Source organism: Lutra lutra, chromosome 9 (genome assembly GCF_902655055.1).
Source record: "Lutra lutra chromosome 9, mLutLut1.2, whole genome shotgun sequence".
NCBI classification, from domain to species: domain Eukaryota; kingdom Metazoa; phylum Chordata; class Mammalia; order Carnivora; family Mustelidae; genus Lutra; species Lutra lutra.
In genome coordinates, this window is record NC_062286.1 from 28857635 (window position 1) to 28867603 (window position 9969).

Sequence of the window (9969 nt, forward strand, 5' to 3'; positions counted from 1 at the left end):
CAAAAATAAAGGCATTACACATTAACATGAATAACATAATTCTTAATTTAAGAAAAACTACATACCTCAAAACAAAAAGGAATTAGAGAGAGGGGAGTGATAGTTTTCTATTTTTCCAAGTCCCTCTAATATTTGCTCTGATAGAAGATCTGGATTCTCAGATTTTTTCTGTTATAATACCACAGGTTAGTTTGCCCTGAAAAACTCCAGTGCCCTGAGAAAGAATGAGGGCAACAAACCGTAGTATTATTAAGAAAATAATTTTGACCTTGTGGAGCCCCTGAATAGAGCCCTAAATGACCCTGAGAAGAGTTGTTCTACATCATGTTAGTAGATTTATGTCCTATGGCCGATGGAGAAAGGCTTACAAGAAAGCAAGGAAAAAGGTAGGTGGATAAATGTAGCAGTGTTTTATAACATTTTAGTGAGACCTGTAGCTTGGACTAGGATATTTCACATTTACAGAGAAGGTAGAAAATTCTGGCTAGGAGATTTAATGTGACAACACTTGGATGATAAGGGTAAAGAAAGAAATAGTTTAAAAGGATGCGCTCTATCGGGAGGGAGACAAACCATAAGAGACTCTTAATGTCACAAAACAAACTGAGGGTTGCTGGGGGAAGGGGGGTAGGGAGAGGGTGGTGGGGTTATGGACATTGGGGAGGGTATGTGCTATGGTGAGTACCATGAAGTGTGTAAACCTGACAATTCACAGACCTGTACCCCTGGGGTTAATAATACATTATATGTTCATAAAAAATTAAAAAATTAAAAAAGAATTTAAAAAAGAGTATAAAAAAAAGAAGGATGAGCTCTAGTTTTCTGGTTTGTACTATTAAGTAGATAATTGGGCTCTTCACTGAAGGAGGAAATCAAGGATTAGGAACAGTCTTGGCCAGCACTACAACTGTCTAACATCCTGGGGAGATAAAGAACTGCTTGCACCCATGACAGGGACAGCTCTCAGGGTGGTACGGCCCATAAGGAGATACTGGGGCAGCCAAGTTGAGTTTAAAGTGCCTTTAAGACATCCACTCCACCCCACCCCAAATGATGCAAGTAAGCAGTTGCCTATATATGCCCAGAGCACAAAGTACAGGTCTTGGCTAGAGATAGACATGTGGAAGCCCCCATCTTATGGTGGTTGGTAAAGCTATTGGTGCGTACAAGTCTGCTTAGGAGAAAATAAAGAGAAACTTGAGTATAGAGCCAAGTGTCAAGAAAGTTCTAAATGTAAATGTTTGAGGTGAAGAAGCCATATTGATAATGCAAAAAAGAGGCAGCATAGCCACTGAGGTAGAAGGAAACCCAGGACAGTGTTCTCTTAGAGAGTAATCATTGGAGTAAGATTCCTAAGAAAGACAGGATCCAAGTTACCATGTTGTTTTACTCCACTATCACTCTGGAAGCTAAAGTACCACAGACCTAAAGATCCAACTGAATGACAATGGGACTAAATTCAAATATAAAAGCCTACCCAGAAACTGGCTGGTCAGAAGCCAGCAGTGAGACTTTGATTGGGAAGCAGTTTGCTTGGCAGACAGTGCTTGTGTTAAGAACCACAGATAAAATGTTCCCAAAAACTACACATTACATCTGGGTATGTAATCCAGGTAAGAGAGATCAGGGATGCTATACTCATTTACTCAACTCTTCAAAAAAGCGTGAGAGAAAATTATATGAAGATGTTCCATCTTTGACTAAGCGTAGAAAATTTTTCAGGGTTTTATAGAATCTGAGTACCTGCCCATTGCATTCTTATTATGAAATTGATATGTGTTAAGATTTTCTTAAATGGATTTAAGGAATGTTTCCCTCCTAAAATTCTTTTACTAAGAAAACTGTCTCAGAAAGCAAAGGTATCAGGGCGCCTGGGTGGCTCAGTTGGTTGGAACACTGCCTGCAGCTCAGGTCATGATACCGGAGTCCCGGGATCAAGTCCCACATGGGGCTCCCAGCTCTGCGGGGAGTCTGCTTTTCCTTTCGACCTTCTCCGCTCTCACGCTCTCTCTCACTCTCTCTCTCACAAATAAATAAATTAAGTCTTTAAAAAAAAAAAGAAAGAAAGAAAGAAAGCAAATGTATCTGATCCTGGGCAACATGCTTCCTAGGGGAATTAATGAATTTAATGCAAATTATAGTATAAAATATTGATCAGGAAGAATAGGGAAAAAAAAGAAAGAAAAGTTGAGGAAGCAAAAAGCTGAGAATTTCTTTTCTGCCTAGCAAAGGAAAATCATAGGGTAACACACTAGCTGACTTAGAGCAGCAAATATTTTAGCATATCAGCCATGTGCCAAATAACATGACAGATACCTCAGATAAAAATATGAAAAAGATAACATTTATACTTTGGGGATAGGAATGTGTAAAAGCATGATTCCACAACAATGTTGCTAGTGCCATGTTTTTCTTAGTTTTTTTCTTTCTGTTGATGGAAGGAAAAGATATAAGGATTTCAAACTCTCTGAGACATAATGAGGTATTGAAAAAGGAATAGGCAAACCTCTCCTGGAATGAGAAGAAATTGAAAGGCCTAGTGCTCGTACTAGATGAAGTTACAGTATGGCTTATTAAAGTCCACCAAATATGACATCTGAGCTTCAGAGAAACCCAGGTATTTTGACAAAAAATTAAGTTAGCAGAAACAGAAAGCTGGAGGAAAGGTTGCCTGCAGTTTTGATTTAGGTTAATTGACAACCAAACAGCCAAACTCGACCACACAGCCTATTGGTGGTAGCTAGGACAGAGAAATGAAGGTAGTCATTAAAACAAGCCAAAGGTATGGGTCACCAACTTGCTTAGGAAGCCATTTCAGATAACTTCTTCAAATAATACCTAGGATAAGTCAGTATTAACTGAAGGAAAAAACAAATAATACTTGGGATAAGTCACTGTTACTAATCAGCTTGCATCAGATCCTACTTAATTGCTGAGATAGAATTGTACAAATGTAATATTTTAGTCCTAGGTCTTTTTATGTTCTTACACTTGCCTTAAATTACTTGGTTAAGCTCTTTTATTTATTTATTTTTTGGGTTAAGCTTTTTTAAAAAGGGGTTCGCTTTTTGTTGAAAATATACTTTTGTGGGGCGCCTGGGTGGCTCAGTGGGTTAAAGCCTCTGCCTTTGGCTCAGGTCATGATCCCAGGGTCCTGGGATCGAGCCCCGCATCAGGCTCTCTGCTCAGCAGGGAGCCTGCTTCCTCCTCTCTCTCTCTCTCTCTCTGCCTGCTTCTCTGCCTACTTGTGATCTCTGTCGGTCAAATAAATAAATAAAATCTTTAAAAAAAGAAAATATACTTTTGTGAAAATTCATACATTTAAAAAGTGTTGTTGAGTTTTTCTATGTGTGATGCAATATGTTAGCTAAAAATGATGGAGAAAACTCAAACACACTATAGATTTATTCACCATTTTGAGCTGCTTGTAAGGAATTAATGAAGGCAACCCTTTCTTAGGGTTGCAAGATGTCCTAACAATGATATATCACCCAGGATACTGTTAATACACTCAATATCAGAACTTAAGAAGAAATAAAATCAGCGTACATGTCAGATATATGCCTCTTATGACTACCCTAGGACTACTTCTACAGATCAGGGACAAATGTAACTTTTACCATGTCATCTTGGTGGCCAGTTACACAGACCTGCCCCACCCTGCCCTATGACATCCTAGCATAGCACATTTCACAGTGCCAGGAATACGGGAGGATGCCACAAACGGGTGGACTTGATCCTTCAAAAAGAACAAGATGTATGAATCTGAACCCTTACCTGAGAATTTTGGTTCAAGTTCAACCCATGACCTAGTCACAACAAAGTCCATCAAGGACTCAACCTAGGGTGTGTAGGCAACCCATCATGGGAGGAGAGAAATGGGACAATGGCAACATGCTCCAAGTGCTCCTGGGGCAAATGTAAGAGCTGCAAAGTGACCTAGAAAGACGGTAACTCAAAAGTAAATGCTTGAGCTATGTTTTAAACACAAACAGACACTTGCCAAGAAAAGGAAAATGAACTAAGCACACTAGAGAGAGAGAGAGAGAATAATCAAAGGCACAGTCAGGTAGAAGAGAATGGGATATCTGTAACCAGACAGCCATCTGACACTGATGCAGCCAATGTTCAGAATGGGACTGGGAGAACACGAGCCTGACAAAGTCTGGGTGAAAAACGCCCAATGACAAAGATCCTCAGATGTCCCACAAAGGGGGCTGGCTTGATGTTATCTGCTTGAAAAGGAAAGATTTTAACACTGAATCCCTATTTTTAAAAGCATTATCATCTGGGAGAGTTTAATACATAAAAATGAACACAAGTGAACAAAGAGTGGGGTTCAGAGACCACATTTAGTGGCCCCCTCAACCCCAGAGGGGACAGACAGGAAAAGGGGACTGTGAGTCAAGCAACGCTAAGGAGCCAGAATGGAGTCAGAGGCATCCCATCCTTCAGACACACCCCTGCCACAAAACCACAACCACAAAACCTTCAACTGCCTTCCCATGGGAGGGGAGGCGAGCCTTCTATGTACCCCCACCCCTAATCTTCCTTCTCCTCATTAACTTACCTATCAGTAGTCACCACCGACATCTTTTCACCCATCTGTCCTTTACAAGTTGTTTGACAGGAGTCCCACCTTAAACCATTTCTTACTCTATATACTGTCTGTGAGATCACATCCTCTCCTATGGTTTAACAAAGGCCCACATGCCCAAGACTCCCCAGGACATACTCTGTAATCGTGATATCTCAACTGAGATGCCAGCTGGGCTTTTCTCCTTGACTGTCTCCTACTTTTCCAACCCAGAATACTAGAATCATAGCCTTAGACAGGATTTGAAAAAATCTGCCCCTCCCGTGTTCACATTTTACCGTTGAAAACTAGAACCCAGGGATGTGTACTGCTCTCTCAGGTTATCTTTCTCCTCAGTGTCTCAAACACTGAACCCAAAACGCCCAGACTCCTATTTCTTCTCTCCCCCATTATTTGATTTGGCCATATACACTGACTCCAGTGAGGGTCTGTGATATGGGAAAACACTGAGCTAGGCACTTTAGGGAATATAACAATGAGTAAGACACTTCAAGCAGCATATAATCAAGTTCAGAGAGTAAATATGTGGCATAACACAAGGCACAAGATGAACGCTCCATGAGAGCTATAAAGAAGAGCCACAGGGTTTAGACGAGGGCAAGTTCGTGTTTTGGTTGTATTTTTTAATATGGGATAGGCATTCATATGCTTCTTACACGAATTTAGCTATATGCCTAAGCATGTTGACTTTACGTATCAGGCATACCGTTGGCACGTGCCCATTCCCTTCTCAAAGGAAAGCCACAAATTAACTTTAAGATCATAGCTGGAGCTTTGTGCATTTTCTCTCCCAAAACGAGCACGAAGTCATTACCTTCTCTGAGTCTGGGGAAATACCGAGGTGAAGACAGATACAGAGAGGCAGTAAAGCAACTTGAGCCCAGAGCGGCTGGTGCGTTGCAGAAACGGCACAGCGGATCACGAGACAAGCTGTCAGGGCTGCTTCCCACGCTGCGGCAATACCTCAACACAGCCTCAGCTTCAGAAAACAACCTGTTTGTTTATTTCAGCTATAGCGGCCGTGAGAGAGCCACGGCCTTGGAACTGCGGCATCCACAACAGTTCTTTCTGTCTTCTCCTTGACTTCTCCAGGTTTTGGAACTCATTAGGGAAGCAGAGAGAACTGGAGAGCTCAGTAAAGTGTAATGCATATCACTAGGAACCTTTCCAATTTAAGTATGTAGAGAGAATACCTATTAGGAAAGATGTTACCACATGAGATCCCTGAAGTCCTCTTATGGACTGTGAGCAATGGTAATAAGGAACAAGAGTTCAGCATGATCCACTGAGAATCTAAATTTTAATAGGAGTCTGATTGGCATTTTCCTAGGTTATACCCTCTGGCTCAGAAAAAGGAGGAAAATTATGATGCTGGAAAAGCAGCACCTGCCCCTCCCAGGGCCCTCCACAGCTCTTGTACCTGCAAAATTCAAAGCAGCAAAAAATGATCAGAGATTCATTTCCAGGGCAGTAGGAGAGCTACGGGGAAAAAAAAAAAAATGCCTCAAGTCACAATGAAAAGACTGGAAAATAAACTTCCCAAGGGAAACTATCGGTAAGAACTCTGAAAAATTATCCCTTGCAGTATCTATATATGCAACGTATTTATATAAAAACACCACGAAACAGGGGCGCCTGGGTGGCTCAGTGGGTTAAGCCTCTGCCTTCGGCTCAGGTCATGATCTCAGGGTCCTGGGATCGAGCCCCACGTCGGGCTCTCTGCGCCACAAGGAGCCTGCTTCCTCCTCTCTCTCTCTCTCTGCCTGCCTCTCTGCCTACTTGTGATCTCTCTCTGTCAAATAAATAAATAAAATCTTTAAAAAAAAAAAAAAAAAACCACGAAACAGAGGACTGAGAATTCCAAGAGGCAGCATGGTAGAAAGCAGAGTTTCAAACCTTAATGACAATCTGAATCACCTGGAGACCTTGTTAAACTATAGCCCTGATTCAGTACATCTGCGGGAGGGCCTGGGATTCTGTATTTTTAACAAGCTTCCAGGTGATAATGCAGGGCCTGTGGACCCATGGACCACACTGTGAATAGCAAGGGGAAGTAAAGTTCATCACCTTAGAAAATCTGGACTGCACTTTGCTCCCTTTTGCCTGATTCATACACACACAGCCATACCCAAACTTCTTTTTTTTTTTTATATAGAGATTTTATTTATTTGACAGAGAGAGATCACAAGTAGGCAGAGAGAGAGGGGGACACAGGCTCCCCGCTGAGCAGAGAGCCCAATGTGGGGCTCGATCCCAGGATCCTGAGATCATGACCAGAGCTGAAGGCAGAGGCTCAACCCACTGAGTGACCCAGGCACCCCCATACTCAAACTTTTTAATCTGCAGCCAGAGGCCTCCCCAGGCCTCCATTCCTCTACGATGGGACACTAATCATATGCCTAAAATAGAGTCTCACTGAGAAAAATGTATATGAAAATGCTTTAATTATAAAACAGTATATAAACAAAATGCACTGTTATTTGAGAAAACGGAAATAAATTTCTTACTTTAAAAGAGAAGCCACAGGATAATAATGGTTAGGACACAAAGGTTTCATTTTTAAGAAAACTGAAATCAAATTGTTCTCCATCTCCAAAGACAACAGTTGTAAGCAGTGCTTCTCAAACCAGGCTGTCTGTTAAAATCATTAAGAAAGCTTACCAGGGCACCTGGGTGGCTCAGTGGGTTAAAGCCTCTGCCTTCGGCTCAGGTCATGATCCCGGGGTCTTGGGATCGAGCCCTGAATCAGGCTCTCTGCTCAGCAGGGAGCCTGCTTCCCTTCCTCTCTCTGCCTGCCTTTCTGCCTACCTGTGATCTCTGTCTGTCAAATAAATAAATAAAATCTTTAAAAAAAAAAAAAAAAAGAAAGCTTACCAAAAAAAAAAAAAAAAAAAAAAAAAAAAGGAAAGAAAGGCAGGCAGGAAAGAGGGAGGCAGGCAGGCAGAGAGAAAGAGAGAGAAAAAGAAAAAGAGAGATACTACTGCTTGGGCATTTTCCAAATCTTGCCCTACAGTTCTGATGAAGTTGGTCTAAAGGGGGACCCAGACACAAAGTGATTTTTTTTTTTTTTAAGAACGCCTAGAATAATTTTAACATGTAGTCAGTGTTACAAGCCACTGACCCCTTGAGAGGAATGCCCACTGAGAAGAGTCAGCTGGGAAAGTCAGGACAAGTTGACTGGGGGACCGTAAAAAAGAGAAAAACGGTCTGGACAGCCATCCTTATCAGTGTCTATCTGCTCCCTGAAGGAAAACTGGTTTCTCTACTGAAAAGATTCAGAGAAAATTGGGAGGGTGGTGACGGTGATGACAAGGTTTATCCCACTACTGGCGGTGAGGATCCAATGAGATAATGTTGGTGAAGGCACTTGAATGTCTGTTAAGCACTATAAAAACACATAGTGTGGTTATTACCAGATTCGTCAAACAACTCATACCTAGGAGAGGGTGAGATGTTAAAGCGGGCTCCTTTAAAGGAGTCTCTTTCAGGATTCACCTCCTAACATAATGTGTTGCAACCTGATAAAAATTAAGGTGGACTCTGTGTGGTCCCAGCTAAGTAAAATCTCTGGTTATTGTCTTGCTTTTTTGTTGCTGTTGTTCTTGACCTTAAAGCTTACTCAGTTCTTTGCTGACTAAGTACTCATGAAGTTTCAGTTTTGAAACAAAAGCAAGTTTTTCTAAGCCTCTTAAAAATGAAGTAATCTTTAAGTGGCTTGCAAACAAAAAGGAAGAAAAAAAAATGACAGACAGGGAAGTGTATCACATGGACAAATTTACATAACAAGCAGGTATTAAAAATAAAAATCCGTTAAAAGAAAAAGCACCTACCCAAAGACAGGGTGTAAGAAGGAGGTAAGGCAATATTCCCTGGTTTCCACCAGGGCACAGAAAGATCATAGCCCTCTGTCCATGGCTATCTAGGAAAACACGGCAGGCCCTTATCCATGAAATGATCTTGGATGGAAAGTCTCTCAGGGGTGTCAGACTCTGAAGCATGGAAAATGTAATGGTGCTGGAAACCAGCTAGTAGAGTAAGACTCAGGGGGAAAAGGCAAAAATTCAAAAAATATAAAAATATGACAATTTTTATGAAACTCCATGTGTGATTGCTTTTTTCTTTGTGGACTTCAAGGCTGTATGTTTGGTGGTGCTGAATAAACAGTGAACAGCTAATAATTATTGAAACATTGTAAGATGAATGGAAAATCCACAGCTACCTAGGATAAAGGGCTGGGGCTGAGACATATAATATACAGCCTAAAGCCTGGCAGGAAAAGCTGGGAACGTTTCTTTGGGGTATTGGCACTTTCAAAACCATCCATGTATACTCAGGAACTTAGGAAGCCAGGCTCATGCTTGGGGCAGAATACATGTTCATTAATTATCTGTGGAGACCCTAAGCTTTTACCTTCAGCAGATCTTATAGGTTCAAGTGCAAACAAGAAGTGAAGGCTAGACAAAGTTGTAAATGTCCTGGCTAAGTGTTAAAGAAGTGTCACAGCACAGAACCAATCCGCAAAGACTGGGATAGGTGGGTGTTTGTTTGAGCTCTTGGATTACAAGAAAATCTCAGTCACAACACCAGCTAATAGAGCTCAGTGAGCACACACCACAAGGAATTAGAGTTACTGCAAAAGTAGCCTAGAAAAGTGACTAAACTAATGATCACAACCTTCAACAATCAAGGAATAGCATCCTGTAAGGAGGGAGAATCTTATTTCCAAAGTTACCATATCATTATGTTTAATTGTCTAGTTTTCAACTAAGAAAAATCACAAAGTATACAAAGAAAGAGAAAAGTATGACCCATTCAAAGGATGGGTGGATGGTTGGATGAATGGATGGATGGATGATTGGATGGATGGATGGACACACACATACCTACATTCATACATACATGCCTACATTAATACATATATACATGCATGCATACATAGAAACACTCTCTGAGGAAGCCCAGACATTGGATATACTAGACAGAGACTTTAAATCAACCGTCAAAGGAAAGCAATGTTTGCACCTATAAAAATAAGTGAATATTTCAGCATTATTTCTATAGAAAAGAGCTTTGAATTGTTTTGAACCAGGGACTGAGGTTCTCAAGTTCTGCATCATATTCACATCTAAGTGTCAACCAAGTCCTTAAAAATAAAAGTATTTGGGCTGGATGTTACCAGATGAATTGACCATTTCTAAAGACTGGCTAGCTAGATAACTTTTGATAAGCAGAAGCATCTTGAACAACTGCCCTCATGTGTCTGCCTTGATAAGTGATGACTGACTGACAAAATGTTTCCTTACAGTCCTGAATTAATTCAATTGTGAAAGTTGTGCTAAAGAATAATCCTGGTTCTGCCTACGAGAAGAAAT